Consider the following 25,618-nt stretch of genomic DNA (forward strand, 5'->3'; position numbering starts at 1 on the left):
TTGGCCAACTGGCCATGTGCATTTAATTGTAATGTGCTGTAGGAGAGAGGAATAACGTTGTGGGAGAGACAGAAGGGGAGTAAAAAACACCCTTATTATGTTTAGAACTACAAATAAATGTATTAGTACGGTGATTTATATTAGACAGAAACATTTTTACATTTACATTGGATCAGCCAGCGGAGCATGCGTGACTGCACAGTCTGGACGCAGAGAGGTGAACATCACCTCCAGCTCTGAATACAGCTGGGAGGGACTGCTGCGTGAGGACTGGGCCGCCTGTGAATGCTTTGGGATAGGGGAGGGGCCACGGCAGCACCTGCTGCTCGCTGAGAAGAGCAAGAACAATATGTGCTTTCAGGTCAGAGTCTCTAAAAGTCTCCAATTACACCAGAAAAAGTTGATACATTTGTCGCTAGTTGCTTTTTGGAAAATGAGTTGCTAGCTCATTTTTGAAAACTCACTAACTATAGCTAACTCCATTTCATCTATTCTCTTTAAAAGAATGGTATTCGAACACTTATAACGTTAAAGTTTTATAAGTAAACATGTATCCATAGTACACTGCCACTTGTTATTCTAGTTGTTTTTTAGACTGTAGGTAGTAGACTTATACTAAACAGTATATCAATACAATCTTTATTCATGTTGTGCTCCTTTGATTTGAAGAAATCTATGTTGAAGTCCCCCCAAACAAAGATCATCTTTTTGTTGTTTCTCTTATCATACATATCAACCATCTCATTCTTTTTTTCTCCATATCTATTTCTATAGTAACACATTCCATGATATTGTTTATTCTTGTTGACACTTTTGCTACAATTTTATATTTAAGTTCTTTATTCAAGTAGTCCATAATTTGAGTGAAGTTGCTATTTAGACTTCTGCCACTGAAATGCACTATATTGCCAAAAAAGTACTCACCCACCCATCCAAATGATTGAAATCAGGTGTTCCAATCACTTCCATGGCCACAGGTGTAAAAAAGCAAGCACCTAGGGATGCAGACTGTTTCTACAAACATTTGTAAAAGAATGGTACTTGTCTGACTGCATTGTGCCAAGTATAAAGTTTGGTGGAGGGGGATTATGGTGTGGGGTTGTCTGTCAGGAGCTGGACTTGGCCCCTTACTTCCAGTGAAAGGAACTCTGAATGCTTCAGCATACCAAGAGATGTTGGACAATTCCATGCTCCCAGCAGTTTGGGGATGGCCCCTTCCTGTTCCAACATGACTATGCACCAGTGCACAAAGCAAGGTCCATAAAGACATGGATGAGAGAGTTTGGTGTGGATGAACTTGACTGGCCTGCACAGAGTCCTGACCTCAACCCGATAGAACACATTTGGGATGAATTAGAGCGGAGACTGAGAGTTCCCAGAAACACTCCTAAACCTTGTGGAAAGCCTTCCCAGAAGAGTTGAAGCTGTTATAGCTGCAAAGGGTGGACCGATGACATATTAAACCCTATGGATTAAGAATAGGATGTTGTCAGGCGGGGGGTTAAAGGGAAGACTATGGAAAAGGGGAAGGTGGACCCAAATGCAGTTACGGACGAGAGGCAAGGATATGGGGAAACAAAGGGCGAGCTTTATTTAAAAGCTGAACACAAAAACAGAAGCAGGCAAAACGGGGGCAAGAGGCAAAGTAGCAAATGAAAGCAAGGCAAAGTAGCAACCAAAAACAGCAAGACAAAGTACAAACCAAATAGCTCAAATCAAAAATGCAAAATGCAAAACTCAAATCCAAAACACATACCGTGGGGAACAAGGAACAGACAGGAGCAGGCACATGAACAGGAACATGGACATGGACATGGACATGGACATGGACGAGACAGAGGCTGACAATTACAATGACCAGACAAGGAGTGAAGGGAACACAGAGACTAAATACACAAACACTGATGACAAGACGAGGAACAGGTGAGGTGGACCAACAGGTGAGATAACGAAGGGGAGGAGCACATGAGAACATGAAGGGACAGGGGCAATGGACAGAGGGAGCATAGGAAAAAACACAGGAGGGCTTAAAGGACACATGAGGGCATGGGAAAAACAAGACACAAGACAAGATACATAGACAGAAATCAAATACAAGAAACTACAAGACAAAACCAGACACAACAACCAAGAATCTACAGTCATGACAGATGTCACTTGAATTCATATGTGAGTCAAGGCAGGTGAGCGAATACTTTTGGCAATATAGTGTATATACATAATTATATGACTGACAATGTACCATCCATTATTAAATAGCTTTTTCATCTGTATAACACGCGTTATGTGTTATTATTATAAAAATGACTCTCAGGTTCAGTATAATTCACCATTTTATATAGTTTGTGTTCTGTGTAGTGAAAAGTTTCCATAGTTCAAATATACATGTGAACTACTACTCATATAGTCTGATGATCCAAATTCTCCAAAGTCATCCCCTACAGTAACGTGTCTTTAAAAGGAAAGGATTAACTCTTATCTCGTCTCACCGATGCAGTCATGCAGCAGTCCAATTATGTTCTGCATGCATTTTCACACTGGAATAGTCTTGACTTCATGCAGATAATTTCACATGCAGTTCATTATTCTCTGATGACTCCTGATTCATAAGACTGGGCAAATTGTATTTGCATGTGTATGTGTTATTGTCTGTATGGATCCAGGTCTTTAATCTCTCTCACCATGACAACTTTTGCGGTGTCCAGAAGTCCATTCAGCCAATTCATTACTTTACAATTTCTCATCAAGGTAGCTTGTATTTTGTTTTGCTTCTTTAGAATGTGTGACTGCCTTGCGATGGTTCACATGGTTCAGGCGATGTCCACATCTGAGCCACTTTTTGGTTAGGTGTTCATTGTACATTTCTGTCCCACACAGTTTCCTCACCTGTCTTAATAACTCAATCTTGCTTTTTTGATTCACAACGTGAACTATTATAGCCTGCTTTTCTCTGCTGACAGGCCAAAATGCTGTCGCTATCAATGGACATGTTATGCTTTGCGCATCCTCGCCTTTGTCTGTGTCTGTCTGTTTTTGGTCTCCCGTCCAAAGGGCTGCTGGTGCCATTGGGCTGGGCGGCTGTGGTGTGCAGGAGCTAGAGTGACTGAGCAGACTGCAGTTTCTTTTGTAGAATGATGTGGACTGGCAGAATGATGTGGACTGGCAGTTGGAGAGTGCTGGTTCACATCCTGGGCATTGCCGAGGTGCCCTTGTGCAAGGCACCACTCCCTAACACTGCTCATTGAGCGCGGTGGCATGTGTGGCTGCCCCTTCGCTCATCTCCTCTACACTGCATGTGTGTGTTTGTGTGTGCGCACCTGTATGTAATGTGAGTGGAAAAAAGAATTTCCCAATTTGGGATTAAAATAGTGTGTATATATATATATATATATATATATATATATATATATATATATAAATATACAAAAAAAATCTATCTTTGTTGATTAGAGTTATTTTCTTTTGTAAATGAACTATTTTCTAGAGTAACTCCTACCTCCTGTTTCTTTTCCCCTATTTACGCTCGATTTTATTTTTACTACGTTACTCCCCTCATCCCTTGGCCTTACGGGGACGTAACACCAGTTATAATAACATTATCCATCCGTGTTTATTATTTTACGATGTCGATCCTTTTTTTTAAATTATTATTCTTATTTCTCTACTAACTAAGAGATGAGAATGACAGTTAACTATGAATGAATAGCACCGACCTGGACAGCAACTTTTTTGGCCAGATTGAATAAGTTACCCAGCAATGGCTGGGCTTGCAGTGAATAGCTTAAGATAGCAATGACTATAAATCATGCTGATTTTTTGCAATGAATCTGCTTTAGCCAGCAATGGCTAGAGGACTACAATGGTCTGCTTTTGATAAAAGACTTTGGTCAGCAGTGGCAAAGTAATTTAAAGATGGATGACCAAATTGAAAATACTGTGATTGATGTCTGTGGTTGGACATGCAATGGATTACAGAATTTACAAGAAATTATGGTTGTCAGAATTTACAAGTTAAAGCTTAGATAGACATACATTAACAACATCAAGGTTATGCAATGACACACTCAGATACTGCATTTTAAACATTCATTCATAGGTCAGCTGAATAGCTTACCAAACAATGGCTAGAAAATGGTAATGCTGATGCATTAACTAGCTTTATTCAGCAAATGCTCAAAAACAGTGATGCTGTGTTCGTAATAAATAGGTATTCGCCAGCAATGGCTTGAAAAATGTATCCTTATGTGCTTGAAATGAATTAATCTTGCCTTGCCAGACCTGTCACCATAGCACTGAGGCTCTATTCATCAACGGCCTCAGATCAATTGTGTAGTAATCATTTATTGTCCTAATCCCTGACACTGAACTGATTTATTTTATTAGTATCAATGGACTTCTGCTAATCGTTCTGTTTCCATCCGTTACCTCAGAAAATGTTATCTTAGATGTCATTTTCTAACCAATCAACCATGCACTGATTGGTCAAAGAAATGCAATGATTGACCTGGATTGCTTTAGCTTGATAACAGTTATGCCCTGTTTCAGCCATCAGATCAGCACATCCGTACTGTCTCAGTCAAATGGCCATGCAAAGCAGATCTTCCCTGCCTACAGGCAGCGCACCGTCAAACAATGGAACAAGGGCAGGCATCAGGCAGACCCACACATCGTACGTGCCTTTTTTTGATTTTTAGTTTGTGATTTCAAATAGTTAATTGTTCTGGCTGATGGATTTCAAGGAGAGCTAGAAAAGAGCTGAGGACAGGAACACAGTAAGTAACCTATGCAAAATATGCTTTATTTGTACTACGATTTACTGTACCAGTAAAATTATAACGTTATTGATCAGATGTAGTTCTCTGTTTGGTTTTGTCGTTTCTAATTAAGAAGTGTGTGATTATGGCTAGCTAACCTTTGCAGCAAGTTAGCTTAACATTACCACTAATGTTATCTCTAAAATATAACAAGTCCAGATTTGTCCTGTATTTATTTCTCTGAGAATGGCTTTCACATAACCCTAGCCCTAAGCGCATAATATTATGTACTTTTTCTCTGATGTTAAAGTGGACTTATGGACACAAATATGTGATTTACCTCGGGGATGTCATCCATCTCTCAGAGTGAAATCTCACTGAAAGATGCACTGCATTTCATGTACTGTATGAAGGGTGAATTATGACTGAGAGATTAGCTACAAGAATTCAACGTTTGACTTCAGCTATGTATAACCAAATTGCATTTGGCCTGAATGTATAGTGATATTTACAAAGACAGCAGGAGTAGTTGATATGAAATGCAGTAGTGAAATTATGTCTTGTTAACAAAAATTTAATGACACACAGTGATATGAAATAGTGAGTGAGTTTAACAAAAAAAACAAAAAAACATGGAAAAATGCATATTGATACCCTTGCAAGTTGTGCAGGTCTTCTATTATTCTTGCTCAACTGTTTTGCTCCTGTGGGCCCAAGTGGTATAAGTTTAACAGTAACTGGCCATTTGGCTGGTGGACAAAATTCTTTATTTTGCACACTACAGACTTACCATAACATGTCACGTTTTAGTCTTTTTGCATTGCACAAGGGGGGAAACTTCTTGATCATTAGTTTTAAAAGTGGGTAAATCTCAATAAAATTCATCTTACAAGTTGCACTTTACAGTTTTATTTTCAAGGGAACAACAGCGTTTATTACCTGTCGAAGACTGAAAAAGTCTAAGTTCCCACAATGAATTGATGTCACTGAATCAAGAATTAAACTGAATCAAAATTAGTTTAAATAAACCTGTTAAGGTTTTTGTGAATCATAATCAAATCAACTCTTGAGGTCAGTGCCAATAAACAGCCCTATTTCATGGCGTGTTTTATTGGTTTATATCACTGCTGCAAATAGGGATGTAACGGTATGAAAATTTCACACCGCGGTAATAGTGACCAAAATTATCATGGTTATCGGTATACCGCAGTATTTTAAAAAATGTCTTCAAAATGTTGAAAAAACACAGATAAATTGAAATAATTTCATCGAGATTTATATTTAAATATATTTATTATATTTTAAAATAGTCCAAATCCAAAACCTTAACAAAACACTGCAAAATCAACATTAAATAATTATAAAAGAATGTATAAAAACTGTGCAAAATAGGCCATTGGCTTTTTGTGATGAGGGCACATAAGCAGCCTGTTTTTGAAACGTGTCCTTTAATGTCTGCGTTACAGTGGTAGAATGAAATGTAGTGGCATTAGCACTCGATTGACCAGCAGACCCTCTCTGTGAAAAAAAATGAATAGAAAATGTCATTATTAATTATTACTGTCATTGTTACTTAATACTAAGGGTGCAACCAACAGATCACAGAACTCACAATTTAAATCACATCACTTTTGTGAGGTTGGATAATTTTTTAGATCAAAACAAAAAGGATTATTGTTGTTAAATGAATTATGAATACTCTATTTTGGCTCTTATCTCTATCTAGACACATGTTATATTCACCTTTTTATATTATTCTTTATATATAGTCTATTCTACAAATAATCCACAAGTGTTATATATTTCTGCAATTACTTATATATTGGCTGTCTGTCTCTCTGTCTGCCTGCTCGTCTGTTGTCAGTGGACTCGGTCAATCTGATTGGTCAGATGGCTGCTGAGCCACAGGTAGACGCTGCTCAGGTGAACGGAGCTGAGATGAAAGTCAGTCATCTCAGTCAGTTTGTGTTCACTAACTCAGTCCACCCAGTATGTGTTTGTTTCAAATCCTACTCACTGCAGCTCTGCATCAATGTTTTGGGAATTATTAGGTCAACTTTAAAAAGTGAAATCTACAGTTAATAAGCGGTTCAGATAACGTGCCAAATCACGGATCAACTTCGTTCAGTTATACCACTATCTGGTCAGTTTACATTAGTGACAACAGCAAATTAGAGAAAATTAGAGAAAACTCGACATGCACATACATCATGCACACAAGCTTGAGGTTAATTTACCTTGCATTCGCTGAACAGTTGCGGGTGATGGTCTTAAAGTGAAAGTAAGTAAATTGGAGGTGTTGCCGCCCCTCGCAACAACTTTGTTCTCGCAGCTCCTGCAGATAGGGCTCTGCAATCCTCGACCAGCTGTCCCTGAGTATTCTTATTATAACCAAAATACGCCCAGACTGCAGATTTGGTTCTCTTTGAAGGCGGAAAAATGCTGTGAGGACCGCTACTATCACGTCCTCCATCCGCCATGTCTTCTTCACTACATAACAAGCGCACATTGCACGTTGCGCATGCGCCGCGAGTTTTCCACACCATGGTTACCGACCGCGGCAGTTACCATGGTAATTAAAACTTAAATGGTAACCTTCACCGTCGGGAATTTTACCGTGGTTTACCGTGACACCGGTAACTGTTACATCCCTAGCTGCAAATGCCATGTAAAAACTATTATCTGTACTTGCAAGCAATTAAGAAATGTCTAATTTTTACCTCATGGAAATATTTTTTTGTGGAACACCAACTGCTTCTCCTTTTTATTTATTTAGGCCTTCAACGCTCTTTCTGGCCTAGAAACCAGTCAAAGTTCTGCTGCTCTGATTGTTCTGACAGGTACATCCAGCACAACTCACCAGGCTCACAGATCAAAGTTTAAAGTGGTATAACACGCACAGACTATTCCAATGCATTAAATTATGCTTTTCATGACCTACTCAGTTGTTAGCGGAAGTCTCAGATAACCTATACAATAGGTCCTAATGCATAAATCTTTCCGAGACGTCTACAACTTTTGGCTTGGAGGAAAACATTCTTGTAGTCTTGGTTTTATATAACGGATTCCGAACAAACGAACATTAAGATTAATTACATATAGTGGGCATCATGATACGTCCTGTCTCATTCTCTCTTTGTATTTGTATTGTGATGGGTTGTTGAAATCTTAAAACTCTTTTGAAATTAACATTTTATAAATTATAAGATATTGACATTGATTTTCGTTTAATTTTTTTTATTTTTTTTCATTTTAGATTTGCTCCCTGGCCACCATATTTTCACTGGCCACCATTTTTTTCACAACTTAAAACCTGACATGGAACATCCTTGCCCGCGTGTTTAATGGTGATGTCTGAGAAGAGGATAAATTGGAAGGGGATAAATGGGAAAACATTTTTTCAGTTTGATGGCATAGAAGACAGCTCCCAGTAAGGATTCTAATAAAAACAATTTGAAATCACATAGCAGCCTTAGCCCCACAACCCGTGTAAGCAGTGTGTGAGGGGTGCATGGCTGAACTGCTGTTGCTCACACATGTGTGTTTTGTGTCCACAGAGACTGCATTTTATATATAAGCATTTTCAAAAGAGTGGTTTGCGGACCTTTGGTGGTCCCTGAATGCCCCCTAGTGGTCCGCAGGTAGACTTGGTAAGATATCACATTTAAAATTAAGCGTTTCGCAAACTGTCTGTGACTTTGAGTGACTCCAAAGCCTCATAGTGTGTAGAATAGATGTGTTGTTTTTAGTATAAAAAGGAATCTACATGTAAATTCTACCATTATTATTTGAATTGGCTGATTTGCTGTGTTGTTTGCAATGTACGCTTGCTGACTGTTTGTGACTGTTTAAGCAACATATGTACATCGGCCTTATGATTTGTTTCAAACATGATCAGTGCAGTGGGTTTTGTGAGACTAAAATTCTCCTGTTTGGAGCCAGACATTGCTTCACTGATGTCTCAGTAAAGGGAGCACAATTCTTTAGTTCACAGAGACCATAACAAGTATTACGTTATGCTGTTTTGGAAGACCATCATCTAATTAGGCTGTAGTTTATAATATACTGTTGAAGTTTTGGGGGATGTTGGAAAGTTAAGTGGTCCTTGAATTGGTCCTTGATCTGAAAAAGCTTGAGAAACACTGATTTCGGTCTCGGCAGCACACAGCAGCAACAGTTGAATTTTAAATACGGTATGATGTTGATTTAATGCCTCGTTGGATGCGCATGCCTTAAGCATGAGAGGCTAAAGCTATTTTAAAAAATAATTTAATTGTTTAGTGACATGAAGCTTACTTTAAACAAAAACTGGTGTTCGCAAAGGGGAATTAAAATGTATATGAAAATCGTTCAATGTATTTGCATTTTTGCTGACCTCGCTTGAATAGGGGAAAGTTCCCCAGCTGATTGTTGTGTAGTTCTATCTGACATGGGCCTCACTGAAAACTGAGGGCTCTCTTACAACTTTAGAATAAAAACCCAATTTAAAGAGCTTCACATTAAAAGCATTTAACTGACAGGGTGGCTTAAAGGATAAACTCCTATTTTTGCAAGTGGTGATTGAATTGAATATTTATAATAAACACAGTGATACACATTATAGACACAGGAAATACCAAGTGGATGTGGCAGGAAGTCTAAGCACTGACAGATTACAAGTCCAGGCAGGGGGTCAACGGCGTTGATGCTTTTTGTTCCAGACAGGCTCAACAACTTCTTTGTACGCTTTGAAACACTAAACCTGACAACCAGAGGGAGGGCTGGTCCTTCTCCACCATCTACTGGGCCAGCCCTCACCATTAACACAACAGACACACGCAGGACCCTAACCAGGGTCAACCCATGGAAGATGGGAGGCCTGGATACCATCCCAGGATGTGTGCTAAGAACCTGCGCTGGTGAGCTTGGAGATGTTCTGACTGACATCTTCAACATCTCCCTCAGTCAGGCCATCGTCCCCAGATGCTTCAAAACATCCACTATAATACCTGTAGCAAAGAAATCAGTTGTATCCTGTCTAAACGACTACCGCCCCGTCACACTGATACCAACTGTGATGAAGTGTTTTGAGCGGCTTGTCAAACCACACATCACAACCAGCCTACCTGCATCACATGACCCACACCAGTTTGCTTATCGTCCTAACTGCTCCACAGAGGATGCAATATCTACCACTTTGCACTCAGTCGTCACTCATCTGGACCAGAAAGACATCTACGCCAGAATCCTGTACATTGATTTCAGCTCAGCATTTAATACCATCATCACCCAGAGACTAATGGAGAAACTCCTCCTACTAGGCCTGAACAAAGCCACATGTCTCTTGATCTGGGACTTTCTGACTGAGAGACCTCAGTCTGTCCGTGTCGGAAATAGCACCTCAACTCCATCATGCTGAACACTGGATCTCCTCAAGACTGTGTACTCAGTCCATTGTTGTTTACACTGCTAATACACGACTGTGCATCCAGACACAAGGGAAACCAGTTTGTTTATAGTCATATGCACAGAAAGGAAACATGTTTCTCTGTACGATTAAATTATTCCTTTGCTGTCCACAGAATGACAACAATGTAAAATAAATATATACAAAATAAAGCAATTTTACAAAGCACATGTGAAAAATAAAGAAAGAAAAGTAACAACAACAATAATAACAAAACTGCTAATCTGAGCCATGCAATTATGCATGTGCAAAATGTACACAGTCAGGACAGCCAATGAGTCTTATAAAAGAATACCAGACTATATAAAATAAGCCACTTAATCAACAGATCCAAAATGGAACCGTGTCAGGTAAGCGTCGCTCTATACCATTATGGTACAATGTTGCCCATGGGCAATGAACCCCACAAACTTAAAAAAAAAAAAAAGAAATGCAAGTTTTTCCTAACTCGCATCATAATGCGTATCATAGGCCTGATAAGCTGCTTCATTCGGCAGTCTGGGTCCCTGATCCTTATCTGTTCCAGGTCTGTCTCGTTGTGCAACTGGGCTCCAATCTGGATACACTTTGTGATACTAAAACAAGTCTGGTTGCCTGCGATACGTATAGCAGGCAGCTGGACTTGTTTTAGTAGCCCTTTTTAGATAGAAAAGGCGGCACATTTGCTCCAAGGTAAGGACGGCAGTGTGCCAGCCCGTCTTTCTAAAACGGAGGCGTAATATTCCTCCTTTTCCAAAAGCCGCCTCTGAGGTAGGCATAAACATGTGACGTGACGTGAAGCTCGAAGTTGGGCTGTGGACAATGACAACGAATTTGACTTCAAAATAAGAGCTTACATTGCACCCCATTGGAGTTTAGAACTGGGTTCTTAGCGGGGGGCTTTTAATTTGAAAGTAGCGACCGTTCTTAGCTTGCCGACACGACAACAAGCTAACACAACCAAACAGCTACAGAGACCGAGGAGACGCTAGCATTTCCTGGATCTCAGCAACTGTCGAGTTGCTCATCTTAATGTCCGCGGATGAAATGATGGACTGACTGCTCTGATCAGCTGTTTCTTGGTTTTAAAACTCCCCGGCTGTGGGTTGCACTACAGTGCAGGTCATTGATGCCTCCGCCCACCTCACGCAGAGGCCGACACATTGCAGCCTCGTTTTTAGATAGCAGGCGATGCGGAAGTAAGTGTATCCTCTGAGGCGGAAAATCGGCGGAACAAAACAGACCCCCAATTTGCCGGCCTCTGTCTAAAACCGCGGACTGAGCTGCCAAAAGGACGGGCAAATTGGCGGCTTGGTGCCCTGTCTAAAAATGGCTAGTGTCTTGAAGGCGTTTCACCTTTCCTCAGTTGGCTGGCTTTTAAACTCTGCATGGGAGTGACCTCACAGAGTCGTTACGGAATATGTGTCAGCTCTAAGTATCAGAGTCGTTAGGGCCTCTTGTGGGTCGTTGGTCAAACCGGCCTTCATGTGGGTTTCTACGACTAGGTGAGCCAAGGTGTGAATGGTTGTTTAGCAGTCTGGGGAGAGAACTCAGTACTCCATTGTAAGTGGGTGATAAGTAATGTCTTAGGCCATCTTCCCTGTTCAAAGACGGTCATTCCAGTTTGACATCAGGAGAGGAATTATAAACAAAGAAGAGATACAAATCACAATTAGCTACCACTTTGCATAACATTCATTAATTCCCTGAATAAATAAAGGATTCATTTATTCATTCATTCATTCATTTATAGATTCACATCGAGACCGGAAATGCAGTTTGGTTTTGGCCAGAAGAGCTTATCAGTGGCACAAATAGCTTAGGCAGTGATATCTGAGAACAGGAATTCCATACATAGAGAACGTCCACCTTAGGAAATAAAGTCTTCATTATCTAGCACTTTCAGTCATTAATAACCCATGAATTCAGTATTGAATGGAGACCTTAATTTTGCCAGAAAAGGACAGCAGTGACCTAAATGGCTTGAAAAGCTATGGCTGGAGGACAGGAATTATATACACAGAACTACATACCTTAGGTAAAGTGCAGTTAGTGTCCATTGCCCGCAACTTTTGATATTTAATTTGTTCATTAGGACATAGATGACCTGAATTCAGCAATGAATGCTTTGACCACGAGAGGTCAACATTGACCCAAGAGTTAGTAATCAGGGAACACAGCTAAATTCACAAGGCAAATTATAAACAGCCAATCATATATATGCAATTTCTTTATGTAAAATAATAATAATACTCATTTTGAACACAAGAGGCTGAAGTAAGCCACTACCCCATGTTCTAAATAAAAACATTCATGTTTTCTTCCAGGGGAGTTTTAATTCCTTCATGTACACTAAGCACAAGATACGTCTATTGTGTTAGTGTGTTATGTAACATTACTGTCATGTCATTCTTTTGGCAAGGCATGTGTAATAATTTGTGTCTAATTCCCTTTTATGTTCTACTTTTTTCCAAAGCCAAGTTTCTTACATTGCAGCTCAAAAGTTTTATGCTCCCCCTGCTGAAGCACACTTGTAACTATTGCTGTTGGTGTTATGATGGCCAAAATTATTGGCCAATATTATGCATATATGAAAACCTTGTTTAAGAGTTTAAAATGCAGGAAATTATTATTTTTTTTTTACACAAGAGAGTTGGATTACACTGTCAAAATGATGTGCTTAACCTCCCTGACATGCCACTTCACTCAAGGGAAAAAAATGAAATTCTGATGTTGTATCATAACAGCCTGTTGTCACACTTGAGCCTCTATCATACAAGTGAGAGTCAGCACTCAGATTACTATTGTAATTCACACTGTGGATCAGTAGTTCAATGTGGGCAGTGGTAGACAAGATAGAGAGTTTCTTCCAAAGGATATTTAAGGATTTATGCTGTCCTAGAGCTGTAACCTGAGTGTGTGTGTGTGTGTGTGTGTGTGTGTGTGTGTGTGTGTGTGTGTGTGTGTGTGTGTGCACGCAAATTAAACTGTGTAGGAACCCTAGCAGAACTTGTGTATTTTTTTCGCTGTTTTCCTACTGAATTTTAAACACGGATATACGCCACATTTCAAGCACCTTTTTTCCACTGATAAATATTAAAGAATTAATGCAGTGGATACATGTTATATTTAGACTCCAAAGCTGCTTTAGTCACTATGAAACACACCACACACGCTTGCACTGAAAGAGGCTTATTCAAATGATGTAAAAAGCTAAGTTGACAACACAGAGCGGAAAATCAAGAGTGCTGTAACGTTGTGGTGATATGACACAAAATAAATATTAAATCAGCAATTGATATTTAGGAAACAGGAGGTAAGTTTTGAGGAATTGTATTTGGCTTTCTCTTTACCTTGACAGTCTTACTATGCTTACGGAACATTATTTGGATGGATGCTTGACAAACTGGCACAAGTGTTTCTTTAAACAAAATGAATAAGAGGTTTATGACTTGGCCATGCGTGCTGCAGACTTTCTGAATCTGTCCCTCTGAAACAGAGATCTGAGCCAGTGAAGGGGAACTTGTGAGTTGCTGCCACAGTTAGTGGAGTTTTATTGGTCTAGTATCGTTAATCCATGTCTATCAACAAGTGTGACAATAAGCTCTCTGTCTGAACAGCAATCCTCTTAGGCGAAGCTTTGTGGGTAAACTCGCCTCATGCAAATTCTAAACCCCATTAGCTTTGAGGGACTAGTCAGCTGCATTGAGATTAATGGTGGAGTGACTACTTGATTTAATAGGGTTATTTCACATCTTCCGGGGGAAAAATAAACAACAAAGTTAATGCAAGACATTTGTCACTGACGTCCTCAATCTCTCTTCTCTAAGTCGGCAAAGTTTTTTTTGTGCACTTAGATGTGTTACTTACTCACTGGTGAAATACTGAGGTTTAGTATGTGTTAAATGTCTTTATGCTCAGTCTAAAGAAATCATTTTTCATTCATTAATTTCAAGTTTTATTGTTTGGACAGTGAAAAACCCAAGGTGGAAAGTTTTTGTGCATTGTGGTAAATTATAGCAGGGGAATATCTGAACGTGTATTAGAGATAAATGCAGTGAGGAGAGGAAGTGCTATGCAATTTTTCATTACAGGGGAAAAAATGAAAATCCTTATTTATCTTTTTCCATGCCGTCAGCTTACTTCAAACTTAGCTGCAGGGGATTACTGGCTGGGTGGGTAAGGCTCTGTCACCGCAAAGTGGGAGACAACACAGTGTGACAACGGTGATCTGAAAGTGCTTCCAACTCCTCCAACTCAAAGCTGTGGAGGAATGATTAGCCCGAAGTTGAGAAGGAGTGTTTAAATACTTCCTCATGACCTTTAATCCCCAATCAAATCAAAATGCCACCCTTTCCTCCAGTGTAGAACACAAGCAAACACTTCGTTGCCTGTTTGTCTGCTCAACTCCCAGCGTGCACTGCAAACAGCTTTCAAGAAGATCTGAGAGTACTTAAAACTGACTGATTTCAGGTGAAATGAGTGGCATCTGACTCCAGTGGAAGACTTAATGCTGGATCACATCATATGAGGACTGTGATGGGACTGGGACAGCATAGAGTGCTTGACTGGAGGTGTTTAATGCAATCTGAAAGCTTTATACTGTCATACATTGATTGACTGGGGAAAAAATTACACTTGTCATAGAAGTCAACAATAACGGCCAGCAGCATGCATCATTTTAGAAAAACCTAATAAACGTATGATAATTGTATGTTACTATAGGTGTAGTAAAATTAAGAATTATCAAGAAATTAAGGATTAAGATGAATAAAGTTGTTTTGACTCGCTGACCAAACTGGCAAAACTCACAGAATTAACGACTGAGATTTTGCACAAGAGTACAAGTCCACAGCTATACTAACAGCCCTAAATTGTAGGCACAGGGGTGCTTGAGCTAATTTTAACATGCATACATTCTCATAATGACAATGTCAACATGTTGCTTCGCAGGTATTGTTATACCACAGTTACTACATTAGTTTAGCATGTTAGCATCCTAACATTTGCCAATTAGCACTAAACACAAAATACACCTAAACTGATAGGAAAGATAAAAGAATGCAAAATGGGATTAGGCATGGGTGCGGTGAAAATGAGGACAGTTAGTGATGACATGTAATAATTTCTGTAACTGTGTGTTTGAAGTGACAAATAGTGTATAGGTACTGGCTTTGAAATTATCATAGATCTCATTACAAGAAGTAAAATAATCTTTGACCATGTTTGTTTTTTAACGCTGGTGCAACATTGCTTGAATGGGAGGTCATTGTAATATGGTGCTTTTGAGTTCTGTCTCGTTATAGACTGAAACGTGATGGAGGAAAGAGATTGTTTTGTAGCTGATGAACATTTTTCGTAACAAATCATATACTTGATAATTATTAGTTATTCAGAAGAAGACCAAGGAGGTAGCTCAAAAAGGACATTAGCAACATTAGTGGTTTGTTATTAGAACGGTTTAGAATTAAGTTAATCAGCACTTCATTGCAATGTAGTCTAAAACATTCAAAGACACTATAGCATGGGCTGTGTAACCATTAATTAGTTGTTGATGTGTGGCTACTTAGTCACAAGTATAATGTTGTTTGTGAGGATTTTTTATTTTTATTATACAACTTACTGTACTTACTTAATTCTTCCACATACTTGATGTGATTGATTGAGGGTACACATTCACCACAAAAGCTTTCAGTCTTGTGAGGACCTCTGAAAATGTCACTCCTGTACAACACTCACCCCGTTGGCTTGGTCTCCACAACATTACAGAGGTGCCATTCATTCTGCTGCTGACTGACAATCAATGGCAATGCCATGAAACCATTTTTGGCTGTGATTGATATGAGCTATTAGCTTCCTGCATCTGGACACTATGTTCTGGAAATGGGGCAGAACTGCGCTGGCCAAACCAATGAGTCTGTATTGATCTAGACTAGATTGAAACCTCTAAATCTCCCAACACTCTGGATTAACCAGTATAAATGCCTCTCTCAGATATAGATTACACAGTTGTTTCATATTGGACGTTTTGATGTGTGTTTGATGTAGCCTATTGTAGGTCCTTAGACCTTATTTGAAGTTAGTGAAATAGGAGCAGTATTAAAATGTACAGACCACCTTAAGTATAGGTTTTGTAACTGTGAAAAAGATAATTATCATATATATTAATGTATCAATATAATATATATATATATATATATATATATATATATATATATATATTATATATATATATATCTATATATATATATATATATATATATATATATATAGATATATATATATATATATATATATATATATTATATATATATATGTATATATATCTATCTGTATATATATATATATGTATATGAAGGGAGAGAGAGAGAGAGGGAGAGGGAGAGAGAGAGAGAGAGAGAGAGAGAGAGAGAGAGAGAGACAGAGAGAGACAGAGAGAGACAGAGAGAGACGAGAGGAGAGAGAGAGAGAAGAGAGAGAGAGAGAGAGAAGAGAGAGATAGAACATAGAGAGACAGAGAGACATAGAGACATAGAGATAGAGAGATAGAGAGAGATAGATATATATATATAGATATATATATATATATATATATATATATATATATATATATATATATATATATATATATATATATATATATTAAATACGTTGTCAGTGAAGATTTGTATGATTAGTATCAATATTTGGGGCATTTATTTCCTTTCATAATACAAACAGAAAATGTAATGAAGTCAGCATTACATGCACCTCAAAATGAATTAGACATCATTTCTAGGAGACAGGGTTGCAGTCACAGTGCTCTGCTTTGATGACATATTGTTGACAGTTGTATTAGTATTTTCTTTATGTTTTGGGTACCCTCATACTGCTACTGATAATGATGCATTTATTATTAAAAAAAAGGAGCAGAACCGTTGCTTGATAAGGCAATTAAGAGGTGCCATTCGTAATGATATAATCTCAGTTAGAACCTGACATTCATCAGGCTTAAACAAGCAAAACCTCACATAAAAAAGAGAATTTTAAGAATTGATTAGGGCTGCACGATATTGGAAAAAACTGACATTGCGATTTATTTTAACCCTGCGATATATATTGCGATATGATAAAAAATACAGGAATTTTCATCAGATGACCTGAATAGCACTTTATGTTATGCTGCATTTCAAAATGATAAGCATTTATATTTCATATGAGCTCATTCATGCGTGCTTGCGCCCTCCCAGGACTTCCATTCCCCATGCTGGCTTACTTTCATTTTTAAAAATTACGTCCGTCTAATTTTCTTTCAGGTGGGTCGGGCATCGGTAACAATTTATAGCGGGTCGGCTCTGTGCGAAATGTAATTTGTGCTACTGTACGAAAATGGGTCGGATGCAGTTTTAAGTATGGTGTGTACAGGCGGGTTTTCAAAATAAGACCTGTGCGGGACTCTGTTGTGTGGTACCAACGTAAATGGTCAAACTAATTAGTTGTGTTACCTCTCGTTGTGGCAACAGATGCAAGGCACTGTTGACACAGAAGACGTGTTTGGTCAATATCATCCTTCTTGTAACCGAAATAATTCCAGATAACTGACGTTGCTTTTCTTTTTGGCACCAAGTCTTCGTTTTCGTGATTTTCTCTTGTTCGTTGCTCATTTTTCAATGTTGTTACCAGCGACTTACTCCATGTGCAGGGGCATGGTCTGCTTCGGCACATTGATTAAGAACTAATGTGACTGGTGGATCACTGTGCATGCAGAGGCTGTGCATGCAGAGTCTGCATGCACAGTGTGTGTCAGGTACCCTTGAAACTATATGAGTTCATTTGCGTCCTACATCGCAGGCTCTGCGATGTGACTATTGCAAACACGTACATCACGATGGCGATGCTCAAACGATATATCGTGCAGCCCTAGAATTGATTACATAAATGTTTTTACATGAGGCCTTTTTTTAACCAAAGGAGGAAATGTATGTAACAATCTATTTTGCTACAATATTTACTCTTGGTAACTAAATCCTAATGAAGGCAATTGAAAGCCCTCGGTTAAGATCAGGTAAAGATCGTGGTTTTGACAATTGAAGCAAATAAACACTGACTTGAATCATTAGTTGTGTTAACTTTTAAAATATTTAACCAAAAGCACCACTGTTCACTGACCTTAACCAAGTGTATTAGTAGCCAAAACCTAAAAAACAAGATGGCAGGAAAAACAAAGCCACTGAACAATATCCAGCCAGCTACTATATTCTTTTGAGAAAGCAACCAAGTATAAAAATATATTTTGTCTGATATAGTGCTCACTTTTGAAAAGCATCTTGTTTTTCAAATACTGGCTTTTATGTTTAGTTTTGTAGACTACATTTGATGCAGATTGGTTCCTTCCCTCTGGCTGACAGGTGTTAATTATGATTGTCAAAGGATTTGGGGGAGTTATATAAATCAACTTGCCATTCTTTAAAGGGCATTTATTTTGCTCATGAATCATGTTGTGAGTCAGAGTCAAGTCTAAATTGAATAAAAGTCAAATCATAAATTGACTCTTAAGTCTTTATCACCGACAATGGCCACCATTCCTGTATTATTATCATTGGCCATACTTCAGGTGTAGACATCCATCACAGTTTACAGACACACCTCCTGGTTCAGCTTTGAATACTGTACCCCATAGCTGAGTGCTCAGTTTAGTTTTACCTTCAAAAGGACAGACTATTGATGGGCTTCTGCAATGAGGAGGATTTATGGGATATACAGAGACAATGGAAGTTAGCTAGCCAAACACGACAGATCAGCGAGTGTGCACCACACACTGCTCTTTCTTTAGACTGTCTTTAGACTGGATAGGCTTTAACAAAAACAAACACAAAAACACTGATTGGGCCCTAAGAATGTAAAATCACCGTGTTTTCAGTCTCTAACAACTCCCGAGGGAAATGCTATCTTCACTACCTAGCTGCTAACTGTGTCTGTCTGATGTCTGGTGCTGAACAGATAGTATCCAGTATGCTTGGAGATTAGCCAGTTAGCTAACTGGCCTTGTTGATCACTTCACTGCAATAAGAGTGTGGCTTTTACATGAAGTTGGTTAAAAAATCTGGATAAACTGTCAGCTTGGTTACAGCCTGGTCGATCATCCCACTGAAGAAGATGTAATGAACCAGAATTAATATTCTGTATAGGGTAAAGGTTGAGACAAAGTGCAAGTAGTGGTGAAGTTCGCCAGGGGATTATGAACTGAGGAAAGAAGGTAGCCATAGTAAAGTGATTCTGTGTGTCTGTAGGCCCTATTTAGATGGTCTACAGCAACACGTGGTTCTAAAGCGCAGTGCGCTAGTGTGTTTAGGGTGTGTCCAAGTCCATTTTACGTCTTAGACTGCAGTTAATCTGGGTGCAAAGTGCGACGCAAAGAGGTGGTATTTAGACTTTGAATTAGTACTTATTAATTACTTTAAGACGCAGGTGCACCAGGGCCTGGCACATATTAACCCGTGGCACTCGTCTTCATTGAGGATGTGATCCTCAGCTGCTGGACCCTCTGCCCCACCATTTCACAATCATCCAGCCCTGTGTAGGCACCTCTAAGCATCTTTTGAATAGCAGGAAACAGACTGCGCATTTGAATCCACCACGTTACTATTTACACAACGTGGGCGCTTGGCGTGAAAATGACAACTGTGTCGGTCTGACACTGACAATGACACTTGCACTTGCTCCAACCGTAAGATCGAGCCCTGTCTATTTATTTAATGTGTGTGTGTGTGTTGCGGAAGGAGGGAAGGAGGGTGGGTTTTGCAGACAGACAGGCACAGCTTTGATGTGGCTGTCACTGGCAGCACTCTCTGACTGTGTGTGCCAAGCAGACACAGTCACCCAATGGCCTCTGATCTCCTCAAAGAGCTATCTTTACCCATCTCTCTCTCTCTCTCTCTTTCTCTACACACACCCCCTAACACACACACACACACACACACATAGATCTACCTTGATATAAGTTTTCTCTATCCACGTCCTTTCCTCTCAAACTGGCATATTTCCAGTTGGTCAGGATTGAAACATTGTGCAATGGGCACAAAATCACCAATCTGACGGACGCCTTAGGACTTTTCATGGACAAGCTCTGCAGTGTAGTCATGTTCATTCTCCTGTCAAACTTCATAAGACTCTCATCACTCTTCCTCTCCCTACAGCTCTCTGTACTCTCCCTCTCTCGATCCATTCTACCCTCTTTATGCTCCCCTTTCCTGCATCGCTCTCAGTGATGGTGGGTTTTCATTTTCTAAATTTCCCCTAACGTCTCTGACAATGATAGCAGCTGACGAAGTGAATGACATCTGAGAGGATTTTGGATATGAACTACCTGTCTGTTGGTTTGTGCTGTTGAACTATTAGCATATGCCTGTTTGTGCAGCTGTGGTTTTCAGCCCTATCTGTGATTTTTAATATTCTTACTTTTGTTGCTTTTTGTTTGTATCTTTGCCAGAAATATTACGAAGAGCCTCCATTTGAACTCTCTGGTCCTGCTCACCTAACAGATTTTAATCTTCTCCTTATCACTCAAGGCTTTGGAAGCCGCGGAGTCCATCAGAAAACTTTGGGAAACACAAATGTATTTGCTTTCCTCGCTTACTTATTTTTCAATTGAACATAGCTCACTAGTTCTGGCGGAGTATCTGAATAAAATGTAATAAAAATGAAAAATACTGCTACATAAAAAATATGTTAAGATAAATAATTTTTAAATAAAATCTGCTTCTGAGTATGCCCGGGTGTCTGCACCTCTCCCCAACTCTCCCTCTCTCTGCCTTCATTCTCTGAAATGGACAGTGTGTGTGTGTGTGTGTGTGTGTGTATGTGGTCAGTCTCATTCAGTTGCATCCCCTTTAGCAGCAGTGACAAAAGATGAGACACTTACAGGTAGCTCTTTCAATTCTATGGGCTGTAGAGGGAAAGCAATGAGAAAAAAAAGGTATCATACAAAGTTTTAGGTTGATTGTATGAAAACAGTAAAGCTCTAGCTTTTAGCGATAACCCTACAGAATTTGATTACTTATTACTTTTTAAAAGCAACAAGTCCAGCTCAGTGTCTGTCTGCAGCCTTTTATCTCATGTTGCTGTCACCAAAGACAAAAAAAAGCCAGTCTGAGATGTGTTTCTTGTATCTTGCCTCTTGCTTGGTCACTGTTTCTTTTTCCTCTTTTTGACTTCTGTGTTGTAATGTCTGTAAAGGCTGTTTAACCTGGAACTGTTGCCCACCTGAGTGATGTCAACTCATCACATCACCAAAGGGCAGTTTATCAGATTACCTGCAGCTCTCTCTGGAGCCACAAAATGCTTCACACAACTTTTTTTTTATTTTTTTACAAATGCTGTAATACTCCCAGAGATGTCTCTTTTTTATGACTTTTGACATAATGATGTTGACTCAGCGCAAGGTAAACTCCACTGATTTTACAGTTATCAATATGAACATTTTCAGGTGCCAAATGTTGCTCACACACTTTCAACACAAAACGAGACTTACTGTTGTTTATTCTGTCCATTTTAGTCTCCTTCTAACGCTTTACAGTGTTTTTTTTTTCCAATAACTGACAGGTTGTCAAAAAAAACTAACTTATATAATTTGATAAGTGATTTCCTTTCAATGTTAGAATGCTCGAATCAATATTTTGAGTACATATTAGTTAAAACACATATTGGGAAACTGCCACATGCAATCCATATTTTTTTTTTTCTGTGTCATCAAATGCGAACATGTTTCTCAGAACCCTCTTTCCTTGCATGCCTTAATTCACTTACGTGTTTCATGTTAGCCAACTATTGACTGAAATTCAGGTCAAAGGGATGTGCTTCGGCCATTCATGTACAGAGCTTGTCTGCACGTTTGTGATTAATAAACCACTTACATCTCTAGCACTATGAACTCTGGCCTGGACTTAATTAAAACTCAGCTGTTGACCACCAATCATAAATTGCTTCCCACGACCTGTGAAACTTTTAGAAAAAAAAAGAACAAATTGTTTTTTTTACCAATCAGTAATTCACAAATGAAAGGGAATAACAAGCCTGAGGCAGAGCTCCTGAAAGACTTCTGCATCCTCCGTGTGCCTTGTAAAGGCTGACAGCGCCAGCATGAGGAGGTGGTGTCTGCTAGGTGATTGATGCCTGTTGTCTGCTGTGCTTGTGTTTTACAGGTAGCTGGTCTCATTACAGTGACATCACGGCGCTCATGCCCAGTATGATCCCTAACCTGAGCAGCTGGTTTCCAGTAGGAGGGAGCTGCCCTGCAACAACATTTCTACTCCATCATCCCTGCCTCTGTTTACATGTGTATCAGTGTGGGGATGGAGGCCTTTCCAAGCATACCAATTTGTCAAGAGTTAGCCCCAGTCTGTGCCTCTCATGTAATCATCATTGTGCTGATTTGTTTTTCTTGTTTTGCTGGATGTTTTCTGCGAATCAAATGTTATCATCAAAAGCCCAAGTCACAAATATGAATTCAGTGATTAGATCAGAGGCACAAGCTGGGGTGTTTCCAGTCTTGGACGTGAAGGATTACTGTTGTATTGTATATCACACGGCTCCTAAATGCGGTGTTTGATCTGAACACCCGACGAAGATGGAGCAGGAGTTTCATGGTGAGACAAGACAGCCTTAGCTCTCCTGTATTCACTGCTGTACTGTACGTTCTGTTTCTTTAATGTATTTTTACGGAAAATAACTTAATATTTATCAGCTTGTAGTGTAATTTAATCAGTATTATACTGTACTGTTTGTCGATATTGGTAAATATTGTTTGACCGAATATATCTTCCCAAATAAAAGTCTAGAACAACAGAACATTTTGGCTGTGTCATTGTTTTGTCAGTACAAAAGGAAATACAAAACATAAAGTAGATGTTACTGCGTCCCTTGGCATCTGACTACAGTAGCTTAGCCTGTTTAGAACAGGTTCAGTTCATCATTTCAACTTTGATCATTCATTTAAATTATCTGGGGTCTCTATTAAAACAAACTTGACAGGAGAATTGACCCATGAGTAAATTCTGAGCCATACGTACGAACATTTTGGAGGCAAGGGGAATCAGCGACGCAGATGGTGAGATGAGTTGAAAGCCATAATGAAGCCTCTCACACATTGAATTCCACGTAAAATCCAACGTTTATCCCGGAACCACATTATGATAAACGAACAAGCGGTGTTATATGCACTAGCCATATTTATTCCACCTTTTAATTGTTGAAGGTATAAGCAAAGCCAAAACTCAAATCAAAATCTGCTAGATATTTCATCAGTTTCAAGTAGGCAACATACTTTTTTTATATTTTTTAATAAATAAGTAGATATTCTCCAGTGTAATTCCTGGGTTTCACCAGAATCATTGAATGAAGCCACATTATATGGAAATTCAACTGACTGCAATAGAGGTTTCAGTTGTCTATTTAAGATGAGGCTGAACCACAAGGCTCAAGACGTGAGAGTGAGGGAGAGCATGCGGAGCATCGCACATCACACAACACATCAGACAGGCAGCCTGTCTGGGGGGGTTAGAGCAATAGCTCCTCCCAATGTCTGTGCACGTCCCTGCAAGTGAGCCCATGGCACAGCTGTGCTACTGTCTGTAGCAACCTTCACTCTACTGGAAGGAGTAGGTCATCAGACAGAGGTCAAGTAAAGCACAAATGCGGTTTGGGGTGAAGTTGGTTCAGCTAGACAGAGTGCTGTACTGTGGCCGGTGTTTGTTCACCGTATTTACCGCTTTTTGAGTGGGAATGCATGTAAAAAGTGATTTGACATCATAAGAAACCAAACGCAGTAGGATCTTCCATAAACACTGTTGGGAATTGATGGTATGGCTGGTGTGGTTATTAGAAATTAATAATGATTTATAATAATGATTACAATTAAATCAGTAAAAAAATATACTAATTACGGTTGAATCATTAAAATGGGGCACCACCCTGAAATCAGGGACCAATAACCAGACCAAAATAGTCTCAAAAGAAGGGTTCACTTTAAATATAAATTTGAAAAATATTAATATTAAAGGAACAGTGAAAATGAATCTGAGCACTGACCATCACAGCCAGGAATTATCACAAAACATATACACAAAATAATCACATAAATCTGCTCTGTACAATATATTCAATAATACTTTCAATAAACAAAATCCATCACTCGACTAAAGCAGCTAAACTATGAAACTAAAACAACAAACTCAAGTGCAAATAACAAACAAGCATGAAGTGTGTGTGTGTGCGTGTGTGTGTGTGTGTGTGTGTGTGTGTGCGTGTGTGTGTGTGTGTGTGTGTGTGTGTGTGTGTGTGTGTTGGATGGACAAAGAAAGAGGGCAGAAATGGCGGACTCGATCTCTTGGAAGGTGACGTCACAGAGTGTTCTGTGAAAGGACTACAAAAATTGCCGAATATGACTTGGGGAAGTCACGCTCTAAAGACTTCAACTACGGCAGGACGTGACTTCAAGTCACGCGTGAACACAAATTCAGAAATTAGGATTCTGGTTTTGCTGAATCATGTATCTGGAATTAAAAAAATGGAGGGCATGAGTACATCACCCAAAGGAAGTCAATGGAATGAACACGTGGGAAATTAACCGCGATGGTTACAACACTGTTGGCTTCATGTGCACTTTTGGATACACACAAAAGATATTGTTCCGAAAAGGTACTGGTGCTACCACGAGGCATATGTAAAATATGGAAAGGTGTTCCCACAAGGAACACGTATCAAATGTTAGAGCAAGGTCATTAACTATAAGTCTCCAACAAGTCACTCATAAAAGTTATACATGTATACATGTGTACGTAACCACAAAGGTATGTGTACGTGTACATGTGGGTTAGTTAAGAGAGGGGGAGAGGTGATGAGCTGAAAAGAAAGCAACAACGATGTTTTACAATGTAAAACTAACAGCACATAAAAAGGACTCAGCGGTCCATAAACTCAATGTATCATCATGCAGCTCAGAATTATACAATACATGCTAACTTTTAGTATCTTCCCAGACACTAATTAAGCCTCACTTGTAGTGTCTTGTATAATCCAGCTCGCTTCCTCGGCATGGATTAAATGCGGTTTTAGCGTCCTGTGTTAGCTGTTAAAACAGTGTGGTCAACATGGGCATGAAGAAAACGGGCAAAGCAAGCGTTTTCTGAGGGAAAGATCCTCCTTCTGCAGGTGGTAAACAAGACTGGTTGCACAGCGTCTTATCTGGATCCACAGTGTATTTGGTAACAGTCTAAAAGTCAAAATAGTATTTTGTTTGTTGTTTGCAAGCTTAATTTTGGAAGCCTAACTAGTTGTATATATATATTTTAATTAACTAACCAAGCCTCTGTATTCGACAAGTTGAGAGTCAATCTGTGTTGCTGAGATACACCTGGTAAGTTTAGGTGATACCTACAGTACACAGCTGGATTTAGCCTAAATC

The 25,618-nt window shown here is 39.2% G+C and overlaps 1 protein-coding gene across 1 annotated transcript in view; it reads left to right on the top strand.

The window, feature by feature from the left end:
* Nucleotides 1-23,004, top strand: part of tsnare1 (T-SNARE Domain Containing 1) — a 239,776-nt gene extending 216,772 nt beyond the window's left edge. Inside the window, exon 12 of the mRNA XM_030394837.1 lies at nt 22,359-23,004. The gene's annotated coding sequence lies outside the window, so the exon portion shown is untranslated. The remainder of the gene's footprint in view (nt 1-22,358) is intronic.
* The last annotated feature ends 2,614 nt before the right edge of the window (nt 23,005-25,618 follow it).

This window comes from Sparus aurata, chromosome 17 (genome assembly GCF_900880675.1).
Source record: "Sparus aurata chromosome 17, fSpaAur1.1, whole genome shotgun sequence".
Taxonomy (NCBI): domain Eukaryota; kingdom Metazoa; phylum Chordata; class Actinopteri; order Spariformes; family Sparidae; genus Sparus; species Sparus aurata.